The sequence below is a fragment of the Acinonyx jubatus genome, chromosome B4 (genome assembly GCF_027475565.1).
Source record: "Acinonyx jubatus isolate Ajub_Pintada_27869175 chromosome B4, VMU_Ajub_asm_v1.0, whole genome shotgun sequence".
Classification (NCBI taxonomy): Eukaryota; Metazoa; Chordata; class Mammalia; order Carnivora; family Felidae; genus Acinonyx; species Acinonyx jubatus.
Window position 1 is genome coordinate 52,330,402 of NC_069387.1, and position 18,343 is coordinate 52,348,744.

The 18,343-nt window shown below is 36.3% G+C and overlaps 1 protein-coding gene across 1 annotated transcript in view; it reads left to right on the forward strand.

Moving 5' to 3' along the window:
• Nucleotides 1-18,343, forward strand: part of PDE3A (phosphodiesterase 3A) — a 526,332-nt gene that overhangs the window by 132,698 nt on the left and 375,291 nt on the right. The window lies entirely within an intron of this gene.

The following is an 18,343-nucleotide window of genomic DNA, read 5'->3' on the forward strand; positions in this document are numbered from 1 at the left end:
AAGGCATTCTATAGACACAGAGATAGTGAAAATAGGTTTTAAATTATATTTGGTAAAATTATATTTTTATTTTTAAAAACAGCCATATATATGCACCAAAAATATATAAAAGGATAAACTCAATATTGTAACCATAGCTTATTTTGGTAATTATATTTATTTTTTATTGTCTTTGCATATATATATTTTTTAATTTCTGGGGTTTTTCTCCACAATTGAATTCAATTGCTAGGGATGCTATAACAAAATATCATGTACCAGTTAGCTTAAACAACAGAAATTTATTTCCTCACAGTTCTGGAGGTCAAAAGCCTGAGATCAAGATACAGTTGGTTTATTTTAAGTCCTCTCTCCTTGGCTTATAGGTGGTTGTTTTCTCCCTATTGTCTTTGTATGGTCTTCCCTCTGAGTGTGTCTATGTCCAAATTTTCTCTTCTTGTAAGAATACCAGTCATATTGGATTAGTGCTCTCTCAAACGATCTCATTTTAACTTAATTACCTCTTAAAGACAGTCACCAAATACTGTTTGGTCACATTCTGAGGTACTAGGGTTGGAACTTTAACATACGAATTTGCCCCCAGTGGGGGAGACCTTGAAATATATATATATTTATATAATATAATATAATATAGTATAGTATAGTATAATATAATATAATATATATAATATATATAATATATATAATATATAATATTATATGTAATATAAATATATTTTATATTTATTTTATATATATAAAAATATTTATATATTAATTATATATAATATAAATATATATATAATATATATAATATATTATACAAATATATAATATTATATATATATTTATATTATATATAATATTATATATTAGTATAATATAATATTATATTATATATATATAAATTTGGGAGGAGGGGGACACAATTCAGCCCATAACAATAATGTTCATATATGACTTTTAAGGAGAAATATAAGAACTTCATGTTGACAAGATAAAAAGGGAAAATAATCAACTCTTTCAATATTCCTATGCTAAATTAGGTAATTGGTCTTTTGTTTATAAGTCAATCTATTTGGGATTTGGTTTTTATGAGTCTGTCCTTCCAACTCCTGATCAACTCTCTGTAACTATTAACGCTTTGGCCAAGATTTTGTGTAGTGATGACACCATCAGGTACTGTCTAATTGTGAGGCACCCCCTGAGGCAGCTGGCTAGTCCATTTTGAATTTTTGAGCTGTGACAGCTTCCTTAGCCTCTTCTTTCAGCCTCTTGTTTCCTTAGCCTCTTGTTTCAGTTTTCTTGTTATATAGAAAGATTTTTAGAAATATTAAGGAAACAACAATTAGAATCTTAAACTTACAAAAAACCAATAGTCATGTTTTCCAGACCACAGCAAGTAAAAGGAAAAATGAAATCAAAGAAAATTTTTCTGAAGCCAGTCCAGAAACATTGTTTCTTTTCCTTGGTTTCTCTTAATACTGTGCTGTACTGACACCACTAACAATGGAGCCCTGAGAAAAAGATGGGAAAATTTTTATAATCAGAGGAGTTGAGAAACTTCTGGACCATAAATCTCTCCTCTGGAAGATATTGCCTACTTTTGGTTTAGTTAAGAAAAAAGGTGGGAGATTTTCTAAGGAGGAAACTTGAAGGAACATCAGTGAATACAAAGAACACTAATGACATGGAAACTCCAAAGGAAAAGGTCAGATTTACTACCTATAATCAAAGAACCATGGACCACATTTATTTACATATGCTCTGATATATCTTTGAAATAAAGGTCTAATATAGACTGCCAAAGAGTATATGTTTATACAAATTCATAAAATTCATTTTTATTATATATCTTTCAAAAGGGTATAGTATTTTGAGAAAAGTAAGTGGGAAATATTTTTATAATACTCCATCAAAGTCTTTGTGTTTCCTCTTTTAATGCCTCATGATAAATCATATAGTATTTCCAGGTCTTATTTTCCAATAGAGTTAACTTGTCTAAATTGTAAGGGAAGAGATTTTAGGGGTTAGGAAAAGTAAATATACCAGACCAAACCATGGCTTCTCATTAACTTCATCTATGCTTGTAAAATATTTTTTTTAATTCTCGGGAACAAAAAAATTTATAAAAATATATACACATTAGCAACTGGTTTTATATCCATGCAGATGTAAGTTTGTAATTTTTATAATATCAACTGAATTCAAATGAACTTGAGATAACTAAAGAATATTTGACAACTGGAAAACATCATTTAAGTGTGAATTCAATACTTCAAGTCCTCAAATTAGAAAATATTCAATCCTAAAATCTTGAATATTAATCTGCCTTAATAGAGAAATATCCACCTGTGACAAAGTCACTGAATGTAAACATAAAAAGAGAGCAGATGTATCTAGAAGAAATTAATATCATTTCTTCTTTAATATTTGAAATGCTGCAGATCTTTTTTTTGAGGGGGGAGGGAATCTTTGAAAGCAAATCTCATAATGTGCTTTTTTTTCCCCCACATAGACACAATGCAAGCATTTTGTTCATTGCTTTATAGTGAGTACAGTTCTCGTTTAAATGTTCCTCTCTCCCTGTTAATACATTCGATTGTTTGAATGGCTGGAAAAGAAAATACTAAACAACAGTGACTGTCTCCATCTGACCTCCCCAGTGCCTCAGAGAGCAATTGGCATCCAAAACAGGACTTAATCTTTGGGAGTCAATTTCATTTGAAAACCTTGTAGGTTTCCTCAAAGCCACCTCACAAAATAGTTGCTGGGTGGCAACATAGATTCTTTCCTAATTTAAAAAGAAACTGGATAACTTTGGTACTTCTGATGTCTCAGAAATATTACTTGGCAAGGATTATGATAAGAAACAAATCACTTCAAGTTCACTGCGGCCCTTACGATGACCCCAGTTAGCTGTGTAGACTAGACTTTGTAGGATTAGAAAGCACCTTTCAGTAAAGAACTGGGAAATTTGCAAATGAATAAGAAAGTAGGCCCCCTGGCAGGATCAAAATGCTTTTCCTCATCTGGTGTGAAATTCTTTCCACGGTTGCAGCTGATTATTAGACCACAATAGAATTCTAATTTATTGCGTATTTCTGGACTATTATAATGAGATAATTCTAGAATGTGCTGTGGTGGTTGAAACTGAGAGTAGCTGAGTGAGGCAACAGGGTGGCCTTAAGAATTAGTAAAATAAAGAAAAGGGGTGGGGTGGAGGATGGGGGAGAGCCTGGGGAAAACATGGGTTGTCCAGATGCTAACTATTGCATATGAAAATAGCATTGGGGAAAGTCAGGAAAGCTGAGAAAGTGAGAGGGTGAATAAGAAAACAGGCTCTGAATTCTTCTGGAAAGGAAGTTATTACATTAAGCTCTATCTTTTATTCCTTGGAAAGGCCGGCAATAGAAGTACTTTTAGCCAAGGATAAAATGAGAGGCCCTTTCAATTTCCTTTTGGTGTCTGTTATATCAATGTCTAGAACATTTTTTAAACATTCCATAGAGGCACAGTACTTTACTGGGGAAGGATTGTATGATTTTAAATGTAAAGAAGACAAGATTCTGCTCCAATTTACTCTGACAACCATATCTTTGGTGATTTAAAAATATTTTTTAATGTTTTATTTATTTTTAAGGCAGAGAGAGAGACAGAGCATGAGTGACGGAGGGGCACAGAAAGGAGACACAGAATCTGAAGCAGGCTCTAGGCTCTGAGCTGTCAGCACAGAGCCTGATGCTGGGCTGGAACCCACGAACCATGAGATCATGACCTGAGCTAAAGTGGTATGCTTAACTAACTGAGCCACCCAGGCGCCCACATATCTTTGGTGATTTATGTATTTATGGCTTCCTAGCATTTGGATGTGCATTTAGGTGAGCTAATCAGAATCTGTTTCTTGAACTGCATTTACTTATCTTAAACTTCATACAAGTAGATGGGGGTGCCTGGGTGGCTCAGTCAGTTAAGCGTCCGACTTCAGCTCAGGTCATGATCTTATGGTCCGTGAGTTCGAGCCCCGCGTCGGGCTCTGTGCTGACAGCTCAGAGCCTGGAGCCTGTTTCCGATTCTGTGTCTCCCTCTCTCTCTCTGACCCTCCCCCGTTCATGCTCTGTCTCTCTCTGTCTCAAAAATAAATAAACGTTTAAAAAAAAAAAAAACTTCATACAAGTAGAATATAGGTTCCACAAGAGCTAAAAGTTTTGTCTAGCTTGTTCTTTACTCTTTACCCAGCACTTAGAACAGTGCCTGCCCCAGAGTAGCTGCTACTGATCCTATTTGTTGAGTGAATACACACATAATTCCTACATTCAGTGAGATCATAATTCCTACATTCAGTATAAATGGAATGTTTCCAAAGTTGCTCAACCCATTATTATTGTGCATTCACTCTACCAACTCCACTGATTATTTCAACTGATGTCAACCTGTAAATGGCTTAACACCTAATAGAGGAGACAAACTGCGCGCAAAGCACAATTCGGTATCAGTGGAAGGAATGGTCCGATCTACAGCCATGACACTGCAGTGCTCTGAAAGCCAAGACAAATGTAAATGCCAAGAAATGTTGGGTTGTCTGCAGAACAAATACTGCGGAAAGGTAAAAGGAGATGGGGAAGAGGTGAAACATGTAGCTTTTAGGAGATTGCAACGTACATGGTGATGAAGAGCCTTTCCTCTGGGATCAAGCTGTTTATGAAGTTTAAATCTCAGCTCACTACTCAGTAACCCTGTGCCTTCTCTGTGTGTCATCTCACAGATGAAGTCATAATAATACTACCTAAGCCATAGAGTACTTTTAAGGATCAAATGAGCTAAAATATCTGTAGGACGTTTAGAACAGTGCCTGCCATGTCATATACTATTACGTGTGAGAAGTGTCAACGATCATTACCAAAGCTGTCGGGAAAGAACCCAGGTGTTAAGAGTTTAGAAGAGGATAGTGAAGCTTCTCTGTGCTAACCTTTGACCTCCAAAAGAATGACTTCCACACAGCTCCTTGGGTTATGCAAGTCTAAGGGAAGCAATATAGACAATACTTAATCACTACAGCCTGCTTTGTTAGTCAGCTTCTGGCAAGACGTTTAATGATACCCTCCTCCTGGAATTCATGCCTGTACGGAATCCTCTGCCCTGAGTGTGGACTGGACCTAGTAACTGCAATCCATCGGATTGCAACATCCGATGGGAAAGTGCCTACGTATGGTGTGTGCAGGGCACCAACAAGGTTTACTTCAAGCAGTTCTGCAAAACTCGTCAGAAGTCTTATAACCCTTACCGAGTGGAGGATATCACGTGTCAAAGTTGTAAACAGACTAGATGCTCCTGCCCTGTAAAACTCCGCCACGCTGACCCTAAAAGGCCCACCGTCAAGATTTGTGTGGGAGATGCAAGGGCAAACGCCTATCCTGTGACAGCACTTTCAGCTTCAAATACATCATTTAAATGAATGTAAATGAATGGGCCAACTTGAACGTGAGCTAGTGAAGCAGACACATTAGCTTTTTTCCGTGCTCCTTCCTTATGCCTCTCCTTCTCAAAATACTTCATGAAAGACTGTATTTTTGACAGAGACTTCAAATAAAAGTATTGCAAAACAAAACAAAACAAACAAACAAAAAAACAGAACCCAGATCTTTTTGCAAATAGAACATGACAACAGTAGATGACAACAGAAGATGTCACTTCTGTGATTCGTTTTCAGAAGACTATGACTTCCATCTTGCAAGCTGTCTGATGTCCTGAAACTCTCCCTTGCCCTCTTGTTCTCTCACTTGTTCTATGAACCAAGATGCCATGTTGTAAGATGCTCTGTGGAGAGGCCCATGTGGCAAGAAGCTGAAGGAGGCCTCTAGCAACAATGTGTAAGGACCTAAGGCTTCAGCTATAGCCTAGAAGAAACTGAATTTTACCAACAACCAGGTGAGTGAGCTGGGACTCAAATACTTCCAGCAAAGACTTAAGATAACTGCAGACTCATGAGAGACCCAGAATCAGTGGACCCAGCTAAGCCCTGCCTGGATTTCTGACTTACAGAAACTGGGAGATAATAAATGTTGCTGTTTGAATCCATTATATTTATGGAGTCATTTGTTACATAGCAATAGTTTGCTCATATACAAGTATAAGAAATACATTTTATATTGTGACTTAGCATGCATGTGCACACATAGAGACACCTGTACCTACACTTATATAGCTAGAGCAAGAGTTTTTTAAAACAAGATTTATCTTAACTATGTATAATATGCTCAAATATTTTCTATTCTATTAACTTTTTAAGATGACAATACAGACAGTAAGTTGATTTAATGGCTCACAAATTGGTTGTAACAAAGAGTTTAGAAACATTGGTTAAGAATGTTGTCCCTGAGGTTCCTCAAAATGTTAAAAATAGAACCACCTGATGATGCGGTAATTGTGCTACTGGGCACTTACCCAAAGAATACAAGAACACGAATTCAAAAGGATACATCCACCACTATGTTCATAACAACATTATTTACAATAGCCAAGATATGAAAGCAGCCCAAGTGTCCATCAACTGATGAATGGAGAAAGAAGAGGTGGTATGTACACACACACACACACACACACACACACACACACACACACACAGGAATATTATTCAGCCATAAAAAAGAATGAAATCTTGCCATTTGCAAAAACAAGAATGGAGCTAGAAAGTATAATGACTTAGAAAGCTAAGTCAGAGAAAGACAAATAAGAGTCAGAGAAATAGGTCAGAGAAAGACAAATACCATATGATTTCATTCATATGTGGAACTTAAGAAATAAAACAAACAAGCAAAGAGAAAAAATAGAGAGACAAACCAAGAAACAGACTCTTAGCTATAGAGAACAAACTGATGGTCACCAGAGGGGAGGTGGGTGAAATAGGTGATAGGAATTAAGGAGGGCCCTTGTCATGATGAGCACATGGTGATGTATGGAAGTGCTGAATCACTATATTGTACACCTGAAACTAATATAATACTGTATGTTAAGTAACTGGAATTGAAAACTCAAAAAAAAACCAACAAATAGATTTATACTTAGTCGGGGAGATAAACTGATACACATGCCACTACTAAAGGGTTGACAAACTGTAATAAAATGTAATATATACTCAGAACATTCTTTAATAACCTGTATAAATCAACTTGATTTATAAAGTTCTACATATCAAATATATAGACATTAAAATAGTTGAAAAAAAAAATATTGTCCCTGGAATGAAACTTTCAAGGTTTATAATTCAGCTCTACCACTTAGTATTTGGGTAATTCTGGCAAAGTTGCACAGCCTGACTATGCATTAGTCTCCTAATCTATAAAATGAGAAAAGTAGCAGAATACAGGGTGGTCTTGAAGATTGGATCAGGTAATGTGTGCAAAGCATTTGTTACAGAACTTCACAAAGAAAAAAGCTTATTATTCTTAGCTAATACTTTTTTATTGTAATGAAGCTTTCCTAGATCTTTCCTTATTCCTGGGACAGAATTTGTAATTCTATTCACTCCTACGGCTTGTTGAAAACAATTACTATAGCATCTTTTACATTCTATTATTATTATTTATTTTTCTGTAATTTTATCTCCCATACCCACTTCATTCTTACTAAGTTATGAGCTCTTTAAGAGCAGGTTGTATTTCTAATTATTCTTTGCTTTGTTTTAGAATCCTGATTTTCTCATAATGTATTAACTAGGTTTCTAAGCTTTGTATCATTGAAAAATGTAGCAAACGCACATTCTATTCTGTGTCTCCCTCTCTCTGCCTTCGCCCACTCACAGTGTTTCATTCTCTCTCAAAAATAAACATTAAAATTTTTTTAAAAAAATACTGAAGCACATATGGAAACAGGACAAAGAAAAACAATGGAGACCTATAGTTGACCGAGTTTTTGGCGTTATCAAGAAATAGACTGTAAAGTAATTGTGAATAACACATTTAAGAAATAATTGATAAGATAGAGAACTTTACTAAACAAGTTGGAATTAATTTTTAAAATTTTTTTTTAATGTTTGTTTATTTTTGAGACAGAGACAGAACATGAGCAGAGGGGGAGACACAAAATCCGAAGCAGGCTGCAGGCTCTGAGCTGTCAGCACAGATCCCGACATAGGGCTCAAACTCATGAGCTGTAAGATCATGACCTGAGCCAAAGTCAGACATTTAACCAACTGAGCCACCCAGGTGCCCCTGGAATTCTTTTTTTTTTTTTTTTAAATCAAATGAGAATGGTAGATTTTTAAAAATTGTATTCAGAACTCCAAGGATAAATCTAATATCAGATTTAACACAACAGAATAGAGGTTTAGTTCACTAGGACAACTCTGTAAAATGTATTTGGCTAAAACACAGAGGACAACAAGAACAAGATGACAAATAGAACAAATAACATGAGGTAAATAAGGAATATCATGACAAGCTCTTGCATGTAAATTTGAAAGCCAAGTATTTCCAAAATGATCTTGAGGACAATGAATGAAGCCAAAGTACTTATACAACCGATATTACGACCTATTAAAAAACAACAAAAAAAAATAAGTTATTTTTTTCATCAGAAGACACCATTAGAGAGTGAAAGGCAAGCTGCAGGAAAAGTGACAGCATTTATAATACTTACATCCAACAAAGAATTCATATCCATAATATCCAGAATGTATAAATATATATCAGTATATTGAAAATCAATAAGAAAAAGACAATCTAGTAGAAAAATGGTCAAGAAATATAAAAGAGGTCTGAAACATACGAAAAGGGCTCTCTAATTATATATCAGAATAATAAGAATCAATAGCATAGTAAGTTACACTATATACCTACCAGACTGCTAAAATTTAAAAAAAAGTAATATTAAGTGTTGGTATAGATATGCATCAGTTGGGAGTCTCATTCACCACCACTGAGACTATAAATGGGTACAAACCCTTTGAAAATCTGTTTGGTAGTTGCTACACAATTTTAACATAAGAATACCCCATGATCTACTAATGGATACAGGACTGCCAAAAATGCATGTAAAGAGTGTTCATAAGGCATTATTCTGTATACTGGACACAACCCTTACAATACATTCATAAAATAGAATACAATAATGAAAACTAGTAGACTTGTACCCACAATGTAAATGTGTGACATTGGATCTCATAAGAAATATATACTTGGACTTTGTCCAGGTTCCTGGCACAGGGTTTCTAAAACTTCTGGAATTTCCCAATTGATAGGCATAAAAGGGGTGTCCTTTGTTATTCATAATAAGGCCCTTTGTTATTCATAATAAGACTAGCATAAGTTTATGCTAGTGAGGTGAGCCTTGGTGGGCCTCTGGATAGCTTCAGGTGGGGGCTTTTTTCCAGAGGAACAATAATGAATAGGTAATTGGAACTTTTAGTACTACCCTCTGACCTCTGGTGAGGGTGGGAGAAGAGTTGAAGATTAAGTTAATCACCAATAGGTAGTGATTTAACCAATCATGCTTACTGCAATGAACTGAGTGTTTATGTCCCCACAAAATTTATATGTTGAAATCCAAATACCCAATGTGATTACATTGCTATTGGTATATTAGGTGGTAGGGTCTTTACATCATAAGGTGATTACATCACAAGGGTGGAGTCCTCAAGAATGGCTTTACTGCCCTTGTAAAAGTACCTAGAGAATTCCCTTGCCCTTCTGTCATGTGAGGACACAGCAAGTGAGCTGTCTAGAAAACAGGAAGCAGACTCTCACCAGACGCTAAATCTGCAAGCATCTTGATCTTAAACTTTCTAGCCTCTGGAAATGGAAGAAATAAATTTCTTTTGTTTATAAGCCACCCACCCATTCTTCGGTGTTCTGTTTAGCAGCCTGAACTAACACATCAGCATAATGAAACCTCCATGAAAATCTCTAACCAATGGAATTCAGAGAGTTTCCAGGTTGGTGAACACATCAAGGTGTGGGGAGAGCAGTACGTTCAGAGGGGCCATAGCAGCTCTGACTCACTTCCCCTATACCTTGCCCTATACATCTCTTCCATTTGGTTTTTCCTCAGTTGTATCCTTTACAATAAACGTGATAGTAAGTAAACTATTTCCCTCAGTTCTGTGGGCTATTCAAGCAAATTATCAAACCCTGACAGGGAACATGGGAATCTCCCAGTGTATAGCTAGTCTGTCGGAAGTACAAGAAGTCAGGGAATCGTGATTGACTTCTGAAGTAGAGGTATTCTTGTGGGACTGAGCCCTTAATCTGTGGGTCTGTACTAATTCCAGGTAGTGTCTGAACTGAATTGTAGAACACCCAATTGGTGTCCAGAATGTGGGAAAATTGGTTCAGGTGGGGAAAAATAAACACCTACATTTGGTTTCAGAAGTGAGAGTAGAAACAGGTCAGAAAATGGCATGCAAATATTGTTGACTGAAATAAGCTAGTGCACATTGTATGTTTCAGTTATATCCATTTGGAAAACAGGCAAAACTCATCTATGGTATGAGAAGCCCTGATTTGTTACTTGGTTACTTTTAAGGAATCAGTAATTGGATAGGACAAGCGGGACACTTCATGGTAGCAATGCTCTGTTTCTTGATCTGGAGAGTGGTTACGTGGGTATATTCAGTTTTACAAATTAATTGTTATTCATTCAAAATTTGTGTACCTTATGACTTCATATTTCATTGAAAGGTTTGCTTAAAAATCCATTCAAATATCCATTTACTTTTTTGTCCTAAAAATACATTACATTTCACAATGGAGACTTATATAACAATGTTGAGAATGTTACCAGAAATATTTGTAATACTTCAGAAAGATCCAATCTCCTGTCCTACAGGCAAAATATAAATTCCTAAAAATAAATTAATTAAATAAATTAAAATCAATCAATAAAATAAATCAATTATAAATCTAAATATTTTGATTATGTTTTTATTTTGTTCCTGGCATTTTGCTAGAAACTAGGAACATAATAATTAAGAGAGTCATTGAAAAATAAGGGCATTTTGAAACCTGGGAGCTGGTGTTTTAGTTTTCTATTGCTCTTGTAACAAATTACCACAAACTTAGCTGCTTAAAACAACATATGCTTTTATCTGATAGTTTTGGAGATTAAATGTCTAAAATAAGTCTCACTGAGCTAAAAATCAAGATGTTGGCAATGCAGTATCATTGTGGAGCTCTAGGAAAGAATCCAGGTTCTAAAGGCTGCCTGTGTTTCTTAGCTCATGGCCTTCTTCCATCTTCAGAGCCAGCAAATGCATTGCTCTTCCTTGCTTCTGTTGTCACATCTCCTTCACTAACTCTGACTGTTCCCCCTCCTTCTTTCACCTATGAGGACCACTATGATTACATTGGTCTTACCCAGAAAGTCAGGATCATCTCCCTGTTTTAAAATCTCATATGATCATATCTTCAAACTCCCTTTCACTGTATAAAGTAATACAGTCACAGGTTCTGGAGATTGGGATGCAGACATCTTTGAGGGGCTATTAATCTGCCTACCACGTGATCCTAAGAAATAATCCCTAAAACTAACAAATTAGTCTTTTTAAATTTAATTTGTGTCTCTGACAAGAAAGCTCTAAGAAGAATGTCACTGAAGGCCGTGTAATTCCTTTCAAAATACACCATGATGGTGGCTCCCCCCATTTTCTGTAGTGGTTGGAGGTGGGAGGAGCATTCTGGGAAACACTGTCTTTGAGTTCATTCATCACCTGAGCAGTCTGGCTGGATCTGAGGCATTTAAGTCACATGAAGTAACGAATCTGTATGATCTCCACTACTACCATACTTACTTTCAGTTTTATTTTTTATTTATTTGTAATGTTTATTTATTCATTTTGATACATACAGAGTGAGTATGCATGTGGAGGGGCAGAGAGAGAGGAAAAGAGAATACCAAGCAGGCTCAATGCTGTCAGCGCAGAGATGGAAGCGGGACTCTATCACACACACCTTGAGATCATGACTTGAGCTGAAATCAGAAGGTGGACACTTAAGTTTTAAATCTTGACGATTTTAAGGTGGCTTTGCTTTAAAAAAATGCGATTGCCCTTTTGTGGAACCGGGAAGCCACATAGAGTTGAGCAATTCTGCATCGACACCATCTTTGTTGTGTGTACACCCTCTTGTCCAGGTGTGTCACATCCTCTCGTCCAAGTGTGTCCAAGTGCCCATTCCTCATACCCGGCAAGCTGCCATTCTAATGTGCTTGCAGCTCTCCAGAAGGGCCACATCCTCACACAGTTCTATGGCTTTGCACACGCTTTCGTCATCTCTAGAAATTTCTTGCCCGCATTTATTCATTTGATTAACTGCTATTTGTCCTCTAAGATCCAGTGTAGTATTTATCCCATATAAAAATATTTCCAGGCCCTTCTCCACTCTCATCTAATCTCAGTATACATCCATGTATATGTTCTGATACAATTCTAGGCTTTCTTTTATCAAATCATGTATCAAACTGTATTACATATTTATTTATTTTTTATTGTCACCTTTAGGTAAGTTTCTTTAGGGTAAGATCCTATTTTATTTGCTTTTGAAATTCTAGCATACAGATGATGAATGAATGAATAATGAATGAATGAAATGAATGAATGAATGAATAGTAGTAAATAAATTACACTTAAAGTCTATTTAAGACCTGGTTCTGGTTATACCTACGTGAGATTGGACTAAATTGATTGACAACTTGGAGACTTGGTTTTCTCTTCTCATGAGGATAATAACTTCTTTTTCTCTTATTTGTCATTTGAGGATCAAATGTAATAACTTAGGGAAAAGTCCATGCCAACAGTGAGGTTTTACAGAAACCTATTGACAGCTCACTGAGCTGGGCATAGAGAATACAAAGAAGAATAAAATGTATGCCTGCCATTAAGGAACTTAGATCTGTCCTGAATGTCAAGGAAACAGGAAAAGGAATTGTTTTCTTCTGCCGTGAAGAGGGAGAACATCAAAGAGAGATACAGAGAGTGGCATTTGAGCGGGGCCATAAAGACAGATGAAGCATTTGCTTGGTTTGCAATCGTAAAGTGATGAAATTAATACAAATTAGGCAAAACAAAGAGTGCTATGGGCATACAGAAGGAGAACTGCTTAATTTTGTCCAGTGGAGTCAGATAAAGAAGGTTCACACAAAAGATGGCATTTAGGACAGATCTCAAAGAACAGATAGTATCTTCCCATCCTTCAAAACCTTAACAGGAGGAAGGAAATTCTAGGCAGCCACCACACTGGATGACTAGGCTAGTTTGGCTACAGCATATGGTGTAGAGGACTGGCTGCCAACTCGAAGAGGAGGGTGTTTTCAACCCCCACCTGAAGGCATGAGCCTGGGTCAATAGCAGCTGAAGCCAAGAAGGGCGTAGAGGGTGACTGAATGACAGATGGGGCAAAGTCGCATGAGGACTGATGTCAGAATCGGCTGAAGTCGAAGGAACAACACAATTGCCAAAAGGAAATCTGAGAGCAAAGACCAGTAGCCAGTAATGGACGGATGCCATGGTGTCAACACAGGGGCAGGGCAAGTTTCCAAAGGCAAAAGTCCAGTAGCCCAGCTGGGTTTGAAAGCTCTGGGTGAGCACCATCAGGGACAAGATGAAAACAAGGACCGATTAGGCAGAAAAGAGAATCCATGAGGGTCAAAATGTTTTGACACCATAAGGCAGGAGGTGGTGTTATTTCTAAGAGCCCAAAGAGTATTTGTTGCATACAAACCTTCAGTTCTAGTTCCTGGTGGATGAAATTGTTCCCTATGCTGGGGCAGGAAACACCACCTACTCCACTCCCCTACCTTTGTGGCAGTCACATGCAATTATGCTGGTGGTAAGAAATAAAGCTGGAAATATTAGAGAGGGCCTCATAAGGAAGGGCCTAGAGTGCCAGAGTGGGGAGTTTGTCCATGATTTGGAAGTTAATGCAGAGCCGTGGAAAGATCATAAGTAGGGAAGCCACATGATTGAAGCTGAACTTGAAGAAAATCAACAGAAAAAGTAATGGTATAGCTAGTGATGTTTCAACAAGTCCAATTTAAGTTATAAGAAGTCTAAATTGGAGCCTCTTTCGTCTGTTCATTTATGAAGCATAGGTAATCAGAGTGGCAAACATTCATTTATTAAACCTATATTATCTGAATTGCAATAAGGCTAGCTGATACTATTTTATGGATCATCTATCATCATCATGTTCACCAGTTTGTTACTATATAGTTGTATGGATGGTGGTGGTGAATATTTGTCTGCAGAGGAATCAAAATTAGCATTGTTTTAAAGATTCTACAAGTGCACTCTGCATCTAATGCAGGCCAGTTTATAGGCAAGATATGGTCATGTCTGCTGCCCATACCTATTATGACAGTTTAGAATCAGAAATTAACCTATTGGAAAACTCTTTTATACCTGTATATGCTAGTTTCTGAATCCCTCTAGGCCCCCAGGATGGGGATATTCCTTGATTTTGCCCGGTTCTGTTCCCTGAGAAGGGTTCTGGTGGCCTTTGTTTCTTCTCTCTGTATGTTTGTTTTTGTTTGTTGGTTGGTTTTTCTCCTGATCCTCCTCCGCTCCGTGTGAAGTGAGCATTGGAAAATATGCCCTTTTTGGAAGGTAGAGGCATTTTTAGCCTACCATCTGCTGTTAGAAACATAGGGACTGAAGGATAATTTTGGGTTTTGAGGAAGACTTTCTTAGCCCCGTGCATCTACAACTATATACTCTCTTAAAATGATGGATTTCTTATCTATTAAATTCCAGTTAGCTCCATGGACTAATAAATCATAGTTCTTTGCTCTTTTCCAGACATACTTCTTAGAATTTTACACATATGTTAGTATATAAAACGAACCCCAGAAGCAGATAGGTATGCATATATACTTTATTTTCGTTTCTTCTTTTTCTTGCTTCTCTCTCTTGACTTATTGTCAGTACCTTATAAACACAGACTTTGATGGGAGAATACAACTTTAGTGCCTGTTCTCAGAGTCATTTTGTCCAATTTTAAGAATTTCTTGGGCAGTACCTTAATCTATTCAGAAGGTTTTTTTTCCAGTGGGTGAAACAAGTATATCCTTGTTTTGATTCTTACCAAAAGCCAAGTTTTTATCAGTCTTTATCCTCAGAATATTTCTCAATTTTATTCTTTTATTCTTTGGGCTTGAGAAATGGTTGTCTCTTTCATTATTATATATGGCTGTAAAGTCATGGCCTCCATATCCTTTCATCCCTATTCACAGATCAGTCTGCTCGTTTATAAAGTCATATCTTTCTTCTATCTTGCCATATGTAGCAACTGACAATGGCACTGGCATTCAGTTCTCCCGCTTCTCCCAAAGCTACAAGCTCATCAGACACGTTGTCTACTTTCTAAGCTACTTCAGTTGTGCATAGCATGGACTCCTACCCATCTATCCTGAAATGTCAATTTTCTATCAGCCCTTTAGTCAGTGCCATATATTATCGTTTACTTGGAACATAACGTCCCATTTGTAGTACAAAATCCTGTATTAGTTGGGATAAACTGGGTTATGCTTCAGTAACTAATCTTACAATCTTAGTGACCTCTAATAGCAAAGATCTATTCTGAAAAAGGAGTCAGAGAGCTCATCACTATTGAGTACATAATATGTCCTAGGTGGCCGGCCTTGATCTTTCCATGTACTATTTCATTTTAATCTTTATGAGGTATTCATGAGCATCTCCATTTTCTATGTAAGGAAAATAAAGTTTACAGGGATTAAATAATTGTTCAAGAATACGTAAATAGTAGTGGTAGTGGGATTCAAATCTAGGTCTGTCAGATGCCAAAACTTTTTTTTTTGACTATGTGAGAGAAAATATAAGTGTCTTCTGCCAAAATGAAACCAAGCTAGTCACATGTGTTATTGGCTGCAGCTACTGCATGTAAAACATGCACTGCAAATCTGATTTTTGCTGATTAAATTTCTGCCATCTTTATTCTTTTAGCTTGTATGACTCAACATCCACTTTTGAATATCATGTTAAAATATTCTGTAAAGTTCCTCTTTGAAAAAGTAAGGCATTTGTGAAAGCTACTGTGTATCTTTTCTTCCTTCCTTTCTTTTTTCTTTCTTCCTTTTCATCAAAGAGTATACCTATGCCATAAAGGAAAAGTATAACCTTGCCTTTTGTAACATGAAAAAAAATACCATTACTATTTTGGAAAGGATAATAATTGTACAGAAAAAAATTGCTCACAAGAAAATTAAATTATATAAATGATAAAAGTCTAAATGAGATTGGTGATTGGATTTCAGGGAGAGATTATAATGGAAAATCCCTTTTGGATCTACCAGTTTAACCATTTCAGTCCTAATTTAAATGCTTCAATCAAGAACTTCACAAAACAAGAAAAGTTGAATAGTTTTTCCCTGTAAGGGACTAAGCAAACTGGATGCCACAGGAAATAAAATGACCCATTTAGATGCATTCCTTGCACTGAAGATGGTGACTCAAAGTGGTTAATATCTGATTGCGGTTCCTGGGCTCAGGTCCCATCAGTTGCTGGTCACGTGGCTGTACCACACTTCCTGATGAAATTAGCAAAGATATCTCTAGCAAGGAAAATACATTTTAAGTGAAGCTGAATTTGTAACTATGTTTTCAAATCTAGACATGGTTTCAGTTAGCACAAATGTAAAGAAGAAAAAAAAAGCTACACTGTTAACTTGGTGAGAAAGGGACTTTGTTCATAAGCATAATCAAAGCAGTGCTTTTCCATAATTTGCCTAACTTAATTTCAGGTTTAAATGAACCTTAAGTATACTTCATTGAAAACATGTTTTGCCAGGACAAGCTGTTTGCTTCCTCCTAGGAACTGCTGTATCATTTATTGTGTAAACTGTATTTGTGGTACTAGCATATGTTATCTTTAAATAAAATTTGCCATTTGTACAAATCTGGCAATTTACAAAATACTTTCATATCCAAAAGCACATTTTTGAATCCATAAAAATCCTGTGGATGTATCAATACAGTTGAGAAAATAGAGCTCAAGAGAGACAGAGCAATCTGCCCAAGTTCTTAAAACCAGAAGAACAGGGATCCTTCTAATGCAAAACCTGGTCTTTTCACTGGAATTACTATGTTGCTTGCATTGTTGGTTAAGGTTAACCCCATATATACTGACTACCAACAAGGTTAGAAGCATCTTGAGCAAACTACGTCTTGTATAAATTTTTTAATCAGTTTGGTAGTTTTTGATTATTTTTTTTATTCAAGTATAATTAGCATGCAGTGTTTATTAGTTACAGGTGTACAATATAATAATTGAAATTTCTATACATTACTCAGTGCTCATCACAGTAAGTGTATTCTTGATCCCTGTCCCCTATTTCACCCATCCTCCCACCCACCTCCTCTCTGGCAACTACCAGTTCTCTGTATTTAAGTGTCTGTTTTTCTATTTTGTTCTTTGTTCATTTGTCTTATTTCTTATGAAATGAAACCACATAGGAGTGAAATTATATGGTATTTGTCTTTCTCTGACTGACTTATTTCATTTAGTGTTATGCCCTCTAGATCCATCTATGTTGTTGCAAATGGCAAGATTTCATTCTTTTTATGGCTGAATAATATTCCACTGTGTGTGTGTGTGTGTGTGTGTGTGTGTGTGTGTGTGTGTGTGTGTGTGCATGTATACCACATCTTCTTTATCCTTTCAACTGTCTATGGACACTTGAGGTGCTTCCATACCTTGGCTATAGTAAATAATACTGCAATAAACATAAGACTCTATATATTTCTTTTCAAATTAGTGTTTTTGGGTCTTTTAGAGGGTAAATATCCAGTAGTGGAATTGCTGGCTCATATGGTAATTCCATTTTTAATTTTTTAAGGTCCCTCCATACTGTTTTCCACCGTGACGGCACCAGTTTGCATTCCCAACAGTGCACAAGGGTTCCTTTTTCTCTACAGCCTCCCCAACACTTGTTATTTTTTGTGCTTTTCATTTTAGCCATTCTGACAAATGTAAAGTGGTAACTCATTGTGGTTTTGAATTACATTTCCTGGATGATTAGTGATGTGGAGCACTAAGTTTAATCCCATATATACTGATTACCAACAGGGTTAGAAGCTTCTTGAGCAAACTATGTTTTGCATAATTTTTTATGAACAACCCTTCACAGAATGTCCTGTGCAGGGTGGTCATCCAGAAAAGTCTCTTGTGGATGATGATGTTAACCAACTCCAACAGTCTTCTTCCAAAGTAGGCTTAGAAAATCTTAGTTAGCTTTGAAATATATTTTAATTGCATTTAAAAATATGAGTTTAGTATCCTGCAGAATATTAAGACCACAAAATGTTTGCTTGCTTAGTCAATCTTCAAGCTTTATGCTGTAGGTTAAAATAACCCAA